The 10406-nt window shown below is 37.1% G+C and overlaps 2 non-coding genes across 2 annotated transcripts; one reads left to right on the top strand and one right to left on the bottom strand.

The window, feature by feature from the left end:
* Window positions 1-2348: 2348 nt before the first annotated feature.
* Window positions 2349-2420, bottom strand: Trnae-cuc. Its single transcript has one exon. It is a non-coding gene; the product is annotated as a tRNA-Glu (tRNA).
* A 4044-nt stretch (window positions 2421-6464) lies between these two features.
* Window positions 6465-6536, top strand: Trnae-cuc. The gene has a single exon. It is a non-coding gene; the product is annotated as a tRNA-Glu (tRNA).
* The last annotated feature ends 3870 nt before the right edge of the window (window positions 6537-10406 follow it).

Below are 10406 nucleotides of genomic sequence, written 5' to 3'. Positions count from 1 at the left end.
CGGCCTTATAACGGACGGGTAGTTTTCGGTATCCCGGCCCTTTAAGACATGTCTTAGAATGGGGAATCTAAAATATACAGGGGGGGGGGGTGTCTGTGAGTGCTTCCCTCAATAACTTTGATGAAAAGATGATTATACAATTATTTCTTTATTGCACGTGCAAAGATATTTAAAGCTATAATATATTTTATAAATCGTGCAGCTTGTGATCAATATTAACTAATATTTTCTCTAAAATGTAAAATGGAATAAATTACTCTAAAATTTTACATGGGGAAATAAAAAAAATATTTCACTCTCTTTTGTCGAATTATTTGGGACGCATAGAGACGGTGATAAATGTCATATCGAAATTTACATGAATTACTGGCAGTCAATCTGCGTTGGATATTTCATGCTTTCACATCGAATCCAAAAACTAGTATTGATATGTCATTTATTTGATTTGTTGTCGCATCATATAATAATAAAGCCAATTCTAATAAAGCAGATCGAAAGAAAATTAATGAATAGCTATAAATAATGATGCCAACCAAATTTAGGGTCTGTGGAGGAGGCGAATTCCAGTGTGGATATTCAGCATTAATGAGGCGTTTTGCGAACACTCTTGGGCGGACTTGACATTAGTAAGTCGGTGATCCAGGCTCTCACGGCTACAGAAAAAAACTCATATACTTGAAAAAGTAGAAGGAATCCGTATGTGCATTTTTTTTCAGACATTTGATTGCCAATCTTAGCATAACCGGATTAACAATAATTGAGAGATTTCTGTATATCGTGTAATGCCCTGTTGTGTGGGCGCTATTAATTACGCTAACAAGGGGCCATCCCATCATGAATCTGCTACTGATGATTATCATTAAAGTATATGTGCCATACAGTGACGCTATCATTGCATATTTAACTTCTGCAACAACACTCCTTTTCGATTGCAAGAAATCATGTAATCGTGTTCACTTTCAGATGTTTCATGTATTCAGATAATGATGGTTGAGAAGTTGGTCGTAATGTTTTAAAAACTGAACTGACATCCGGTAAAAAAAAACAGTTTCAATAATTAAACAGTCACTTGTAATATACAGTGCAGATTCGGGCAACCTTAAGCCGGACTTCACCTATATGACCACATGTTGATAGATTATTGCAATCCGTTCTTTTGCGCGATAATCGTTTGTTCCGTCATTTACAGTACTTCCCGTACTTTGGTGTGTGTTCAGGTCACAGGAAAACACTCTGGGAGTCGCCTTGATTTCACAAAAATCCCGTGGCTATGAGTATTCATGTAAGCTCAGTTTACGCAGTGCCAGACCATTCATAAACCCTCCAGCAATTTTAATGCAGTAGTGCACCCTGCACTCAGTCTGTGTACCATTCATATACGTAGTTCATGGTCAACGGTTAATAGATAAGACAAATAAATGTGTTAGACGTGAAGGTCATGTAGCACTAAGTATACTTAGCTCTGAATTCCAGAAGTGTTGAAACTTGGCTAAAACAGACCGTAGACTACGTTAGCTTATATCTATCTGCATATATATCTGGGTGACTATATGCATTTACATCTATAAATAAATGTTAATCTATAAAGTCCTGTATATATATATATACATATATATATATATATATATATATATATATACATATATATATATATATATATATATATATATATATATATATATGTATATATATATTTTTTATTTATCTGTTTATTTATTTATATCTACATGTATATATACTTTTATTTATGTATATATTTGTATATGTACACACACACACACACACACACACACATTAAATCCCACAATAAAGTATAATTCCGTCATGTTACAACATACTTCTTCTTCTTTTAACGGTAGTTCATGTCTAGCCGCCGTGGTCACACGATGATACTTAAATAGTATTTCATGTTGTGATGGCTCTTGAGTGAGTACGTGTGAATTAGAGGTCCTCAGTTCCTTCCACGGAGTGCCGTCGTACCTTTATTGGTAATCATTCTCTCTAATTTATCCGGGCTTGACATCACTAACTTGGGTCTGGCTTGGCAACAGTCTAGTTATGGCAATCGAGTAATTTCCTTCAAGGAACAACTGCGCACCGGTGACTCGAATCCCTCGATCAATTGCCTTTGTGACATTGAGTTGTTACGCTCTAACCATTGGCCACGCGGCCTTACAACATACTGCAAAAGCAAAATTAATAGTAACATCTTATGTTACTATTAATTTTGCTTTTTAGCAAATGCTACAAGTTACTCCTCCTGGGTTTAGCACATGGATTCCTTGTTTTCTGTTCGGTCAAAGTGGGCATGCAGCGTGATTCTACGGTAGGTTGGCATCCAGAAAAGCTTCCCGTGCCGGGAATCGAACCCGGGCCTCGCGGGTGAGAGCCGCGTATCCTAGCCACTAGACCACACGGGAGATATTTTATTGAATCTCCTCAAAGGATTGTAATCGTGATCCATTTTTTTTTTGACTCATGAACCAAGTCATCGTCTCTTGTGCACTAAACAATAATGGTTGCATTTCTTCATCTGTTAGGATTTTTAAAAATCCATTTCATTTACTGATACTTACATTTTTTTCCCATGGGAATTCGTATACATTTATCTATATATTTTATCTTGCATATTTTCCTTCATTTATTTAATCAAAACGCAACAATCCACAGACCATCATTACCCTGAAATAGATATTTATCAAATGCCAGTTCATATATTATATTTTTATTAAGGTCAGTATAAAACAAAGTAATTTAGATCCCGGAAAAAATACACCGTATACGGATATACCAAGGCATTTGTAAAATGCTTTTGTCTATAAACCAGCTCATTTAGAAATATTCTTGATAATTCCAAAATGGGAGTAAAAAGCAAAATGACATGCGGTCCTGTAGCAGTTATTGGGATGACTGAAAATAATTAATTTTACGATCTCAGTCTCGTACAATAGAGATTTAGCCTTTCCCTGACACAAAATGATCCTCCTAGATACGGTCTTTTAACACCTGCATTACTTATAAACAGAGTACAAGACTATTGTATTGAAGAATCAATACAACGAAAAGGCCTTAACTAGTCCACCAAAGTCTTTCTTTCTTTTTCTTTAAATTCACAAGAACCTTGACTCAAGTATAAGAGCTGTAGTTCTATTCAAATTTCAAAGTTCAAATCGGTTTAACCTGCCTGACAAAATTCCTTGACCAGTTACACTATCAGCATTTTTTTAAACTACATAAATTAAGCTTAAAACACATACAGAACTATAACAACGATATATGCTTTTGAACACGAGTAATTAAGTACAGCTTCTCCGTGAGAGGTCCGACCCATTTTATTCACTATATAGAGTTGTAATATATCTTTTCAAAAAAGAATTGAGTGAAGCAGGAAAGTTCTCCCATCTCAATCACCCTGAACATAATTGTGAAGGTTAAGTTGAGAAATACGCACGACTCATATCACCATATATGTCACCTGTGGGAAATCTCGAGCTGTGGTAACAATGGTAATACATCTGACCCATGATAGGAGTGAGCAATTGTAACTGTAAAACGGGATTTTAATATAAACTCGTCAGAAGAAGAAGAAGAAGAAGAAGAAACTGAGAATTTCATGTGAAAGTGAAAGAGAAAATACTGATTCTTTGTGATCCGAAGAAAGATTTACGGTAGTATATTTGTGTTCTCTTTTTTGGATATTTTTAAGTATTTACTTCATGAAGTTAAATATTCTTTTTTTCCTTTTTTTTACTCCTTAGTTGAGCTCAATGAAGTTTCCGAAGGCTAGATTCCTGAGGGCCTTCACATATGTGGCCTAATTCCTAGTCCTGCATACACATCTCACTGCTGCAAAGACTTAACTGTATCGGCCCTAAACAATGTACAAATAGGGGGGGAGGTATATCTACACACTCGTTTCCACCCCTCAGCAAGATAAAAAAAAATTGGCACGGTAGTTGGAGTGAGACTGGTTTTAATGGTAAAATCTTTGGAATATCAAATGACAGTAAATATTATTATTTTAAATGGCACTATGTTTCTTGGATATACCAAGTACAGGGTCCCTCCCCTTATTTGAATCTGAAATTCAAGGACTTTTCCAGGTCCAGAAATTATTCTTCAAGTATATATGTATAAAAAAAACACTTTTTAAGAGTTATACAATATAAGGTGAAACTGGATGATACCAGCTTTGAGAACATTTCTCATAAAATTTATTTCTACTTTCAAGCAATACTTTGCAATAAACTCTCATCAGTATTTGTCTTCAAACACTAAACTATTGAAATAGATGATAGAACTAGAGTAACAGTGAATATAGAGACAGCCAAAATATTACTTACTGTAATTTACATTTGCAGTTCTGAAAATATACTATATACATATATACTAGATCCTGTAACATCTGAAAGTCTCAAACACTTAACATATGCAAAGAAGTACTGAAATGAAGTTTTCATGGTCATCATATACTGAACCTGAATACAAATATCAAATATCAAAACTATAAGGTAATATTAATTTTTTGCATGAAATTATGCAAAATATTATGTCACAAAGGTATCTTTTATGAATACACTTGATCATTTATAATCAAATACAATAACCATTTTTTCATTTTGTAATCAAGAGTGCTTGCAAAACAACCTGTCTCTACAGTGAACCTCTAGAACCTAAACATGTATTGTTTGTTGTTTATTGTTCACTTGAGATGAAAAAAGGTTCTAGGTCTTCAGGAGCATTAAAACCTTAACATTAAGCATTATGGCTTTTCCAGGTTTTTTTTTCTGATTCCTTTTCAAGATTTTCCACACCTGGTAAATAAAAACGCTGGAATTTCAGGTTTTCCAGGAATTGCAGGTGGCGGAAGGACCCTGCAAATATACAACTGAAAAAAAAAATCTACCGTTGCGGTCAATGGTACTTTACGGTAATAACTAATTATATTCCACGTTAAATTTACAAGGTTGTCGTTTATGAGTACTTTCATTACTTGACTAAAATTTAAGGTGGGAGAGCAGTTTGGGTGTGCTTTACATGAAAATGGTAACCATAAGTAATACATCCGTAATGTAATGTACCATTAGTATTGAGAAAACATCAACTTAAGAAATCTGACAAGAATAGTGTAACGAAGTCATTATCATAATGGTAAAATAAAACCAACCTTTTTATATTCCACAAGTAAAATCAGTGAACAGCTTCACTTTTGGAAAAATAAAACAAACTCCTCAGTATCACAAATAATAATTGAATAAAAATAAACACGTATCACATTAGTGATATAAAACTGGCACATGCTCTCTCCTTTAACCATTGCCTTGAATAGGGCACTCGCGTCTTTAAAAAAAGAAAAAGAAAATCATCATAGTCACTCGCGATACTGGCAAAAGTATGTTGTGTCTCTTGGTTCCAAAAGTACCGGTTTGAAAAAAATATATATTTGAAAAGTACAGGAAAGATTTTCATCCGCAACTAAGGTACCTACAATTAAAATCAAACAATGTAAGATTAAGACAGATTAACATGAATTGGTGAAAAAAATAAGGTAAAGTTTAACTATAGGAAACAAATATCAATAAAAACAAAATAGAATTTTGTGTCCATTTTTTTTTTCAAAATACAAAATATATGATGGTGGATTATCTAGTAGCAGCTGATCGAATTAATGAAGTGACACTTCTTTTCGCCGGAACCAAACATTGTGTCATTTAAGAGAAAATATGCTACGTTATCCTCCATTACTGAACATTCCCTGAACGTAAAGTCGCAGTGGCAATAATAGAGAATATAAAGACGCTTTATATATTTCTCCGAACTGAATCTTCGCTCAATTTTGGCGAGTTCGCAGGAAGATCCATCCCCACATATTGCAAGTCACGTGACCAATTCTTGCAGTTTCGCAGGTATTTTGTCTATCATATCTGGAATGTAGAATGAGAGGTTATTAGAATACGAAATATAAGAACACATACGGAAATAATCTATATAGACATTGTTTTTTTTCTATATATCGTACACTAACAAGATAGAGTTAGATAGATAGAGTTAGATTAATATTTACACACCTTGTGTTATCTCTCCTCTAGCGATGGAGCTTCGCGTGTGTGAAGGTCTTACATCAGTCCAGATTACGTTTCCCCAATAATCCAGATTCGCTGGGCGCATTGGAGGCGACCTTGGTGGTGACGTGAGTATTAATTTATCCTGAAGCCATAATTTGCGTCTGAAACCGGATAGATATAAATGTGGGAAGGTTTATCTGCAAAGGACAAAAAGGTAATCAAAGTTGATATTCCACTTACTACTATCCCACATATAATGTCATAGACATCAAATGATCTTTGTAAATGATGAGCACACAATATAATGATTGAAGAAGTCGCACCAAAATGTGTGATAAAAATTAAAGATTGGTGTACATATAAATGACGAAAAGTAATCAAAGGTATTCTAAAGGTAACTCCCGTGTGGTCTAGTGGCTAGGATACGCGGCTCTCACCCGCGAGGCCCGGGTTCGATTCCCGGCACGGGAAGGTTTTCACACTCGTCTATTTACGTCCATCAGAAGCCAACAAATTACAGAATATTTTCTGGGGTAAAATGACTTAATATCAGGTAATGCAATATACCTCTATTTTGCAACATGACTACGTGGGTCTTGCAGAGTATGACTTCCGGTCAGGCGGGCTGTTTATGTGGTTGGTTGCAAAGCGTGTTATTGTAGCATATCCTACGACTCTGAAGCCATTTTACATGTTTAAAAATCATCTTGTACATTTCACTTACAACCCTTTAAATTTCATTGATAGTTGCCACTTCGCTATTCATAGTTCTTAATGTAGTGGATAAATAACTCAGTAGAGTTAGAGATGTTTGTTTGGTAGCGTGTTATCCAACTACAGGTAATGCACATGTGGGTTTGGCGTATTTTGAGGATGACTCTCGGGTGGTTTGAAAGTGATCCCGTAGTCACAATAAAAAAGAACAATAAAATGACATCAATGGCTGACTAAAAAGGCAACATGAAAAAGAGCATCCATAATATACATTTATTACGCGCAAATCTTTCGAACATAACCAATTCACAAGATAACACACCATACACTTACTTGAAACAACAAAGGCAACCCGCCACAGCACGAAAAGCACCAGTCAGCCAGCTAAAAATCCAAATGGTCTGTCACCAAGATAAAAAGCCTCTCTCCTCTCTCCGTAAAGTTCCTATACAGATTCGTAGCGTCAGGGGAACAGGCGGCCCGGAAGCTTGCGGGGTGACCCGCCTGATGCCAGAGGTAATTCACTACACTTAATTTAAAGTATGAGTTATTCTCACTTGTACGTTTCTTTTTAAAATGCCTTTACTTCTTTCCCTTTGTAAATAAAACTAAATAACCTGAATAAAACGAAACCGAGGATAAAACGAAACGAAAACACCCAAGAAAAACCTGAGGTCCGTAATCTGTATATTCCCAAAATTTACAACACAGATATCACATCCTATCTGGCCTCTAATAGACAATGAAAATATACTCTTCGGCCCGTAGAACTTTCAAACACTAAGGAGACGTCTAGCGAGGTCCGGCGCTCTGCGATCCGCAATATTAATTCAACAGACAAAACGAACCAAATGAGAGATTGGCGGGAACAATATACTTTTTATTCCTTTGTCTTGTCTGCAAAATGTTTTAAATGAAATAAATTGATATTCAAAAGTGTAGATATTTCAGTTAATGAGTAAAAGAAATAAACAAATTGAGTCCGTAATAACTTTCAAATATTAAAGGTAAAAAGAACAGAAAATGAAAGATTCCAGGGATGAAGAGGGCAGCACAAGATGGCTGCCAAGCACGCCCGCGGGTGGTGCCGAGCTGGGGCTGTAAGCGGAGACTCGCCTGGTCTTAAGGGAATGGTTTCGCCTGGTCTTAATTCTCGTAACTAATTATGGGCTCCTTCACGTCCACGACAACTCCTCCCTCGCCCATCGAGCGGCTGACACGCCCGAGCGAGAGTCTCCGAAAGATGGCGGGCCAAGTCGGAAGGCCTCCTTATGCCAAGTCCCCGGATCACTGGGCGTGTGCCGACCTCTGACTGGTTGAGGCTGCTGGCTGTGCTGGGGGGACTCTGGTCAAGGGGATCCGAGGAGCTGCCTACAAAATCACTCCTGGAAAAAAACAGAGAGGATTGGTATATCGAACCTTTACATGGGACAGCAGGCGAGTGCACGGATTATACAAGGCGAGGGACAGCGACCACCTAAATGGAGCTTAAAAAGAAAAAGCGAAGAAAAAGAAATTTAGAATTACACAAGCCGTAGTGATAGAAAAACTGACATACATCTACAACTAAAACTCGAGAAACTTTTAAATAGAAACTTAAAATTAAGCGACCTAAAAGTAAAACCTTAAGCTAAGGAAATCAAAATTTTAAAACTATACTTAAATGCTGTACCTTATAATGAATTAAAAGACTTTGATATACCATTTAAATAGAGAAACTAAAAGTATGTTACAAATAAAAGCTACTTATACCTACAAACAAATTAATATAACTGAAGTTTAAAAAAATTAAACATATTCCAATTACAAAAAAAAAAAAAAAAAAAAAAAAAATACAAAGAAAATATTTACCGAAGGGGTGCTCCCGCGATGCCTTGGTAGATCATGGGCAGATCGGGCAGATGGTGGTGCGGACGTCGATAATCTCGCTCATGAGCCGCGTATACCCGTGGGTTTCTTATATACGCAATAAATACGATTTTTTTTTCGGTGAAGGAGTATTATCCTGTACCCACCTACGTCTACCACGACTGGCTCTGTCTGGAATGGACGTAACGCCGGAAGCAACATCGTCGCATCCACGTCGTCAGGTAACCACGGGCCCTCGTTGATAGGATCATGGTACGGGTGATAAGACTGGAAAAGTCAGCTCCTCCTCAAGCCTAAATGGTCGCAGCTGGTCCGCGTGGCAGTTTGAGTTCTGAAAACAAGGGAACACGGGGCCCTTAAGTACGATCAGTGGACCAGGGTTCCAGCCTGTAACAGGGTATCCTCAGGTAACGATGCCTACCAGACCTTGCAGGATACTTCTTGTGCTGCTTCTCTTGTAACAAAGCCTCACGCAACTTGCTCAAACCAACCGTAAAACGACCTAGTTGCCCTATCAACAATTACAGGGGCTGGTCTCTGATAGTTCTGTGGTTTATTGCAAAACGGACCTGTGGTGTTTAACGATTCCAGTTTAGAGTCTGGCTTTCCACTAATGTTGCAATGGCAGCCTTTATAACACGGTTTGTCTTTTCTACAAGACCATTTGCCCGTGGCTGTTGTAATATGTCAGGTACTCGCTAACACTACGAAAAAGTCTGTATTTAAATTCGACACCTCAATCAGTCTGAAGAAGCTGTAGTGGACCAGAGTAATAAAATTAACAATGAGAACTTTTACTTGTCTGTTCCACCATTAGGTAAAAGTACAAGCTGAAGAAAACGCGTGGCAACAACTACCAAGGCATACCAATTCCTACTAAAAGGTGTAATTCCACTAGCCTTGCACTAGATCTCCCCAGTAGAAAAGATCACGTTAAAAGAATGGTAGGTACCGTAATGTAACGCAACGGGTGGTATATGTGCACTTTTTTTGCATCATTGCGAGAGAGTCCAAGGTACCACGAGCTGTTCTACACGAAGCTGCCTAATTCTATACAGGACTTCACATATTTCAAATTCATCCTATTGCAATGGTGGACGCTGGTGGGACTCCGTTAAAAATGCAAATGAATGCAACGAAGGTTCCCTTAACTACCTCATTGCATATGCATATGGTGAAGAAAGAGAAACAAGTTCAACATCACGTGAGAGCATGTCGGGAACATAATTTTTTGAACCCTGCTTATATTCAATCGGAAATTTACGGTATGCCAATTCTGCACTGTTAAATTACACAGTGAATTTACAGAACTCTTCTAGTGGGAATCGCTATCTTGGTCATTGTGGACCAAATATTGCATTTTATTCAGCTGGTACCTTTACCTAATAAGCCGAGACGATGCTGATTTCGGCAATATGGTCATCCCTACATACACGACAGTGTTGGTGGACGTAGGGAGTATAATCTCCCTTCACCGAAAACAATGCAAGTCTATTGTACTTGCAACAGACTCACAGGGATATATCTGATCAACGTGGGGTTCATAAGCGAGACTTACATCGCCCGCACGACAAACTGTTCCCGAATAGCCCGTGGAACTACATTTTGTAACTGCGATATTTTTTTTCTATGTAGGGTATGTAGCTCTTGTTTATAAGGTAGTCATTTTCTTTATTTTTCTGTTATATTTACTTAGCTATAAATGTTTCATTATAAGTTACGGTGGTCTAAGTTTTTTTTTTCAGATTTCAGATTTGT

The sequence above is a fragment of the Penaeus monodon genome, chromosome 36 (assembly GCF_015228065.2).
Source record: "Penaeus monodon isolate SGIC_2016 chromosome 36, NSTDA_Pmon_1, whole genome shotgun sequence".
In the NCBI taxonomy this organism is placed as follows: domain Eukaryota; kingdom Metazoa; phylum Arthropoda; class Malacostraca; order Decapoda; family Penaeidae; genus Penaeus; species Penaeus monodon.
The sequence above is the reverse complement of the archived record's forward strand: the minus strand, read 5'-3'. Positions and strand labels throughout refer to the sequence as shown.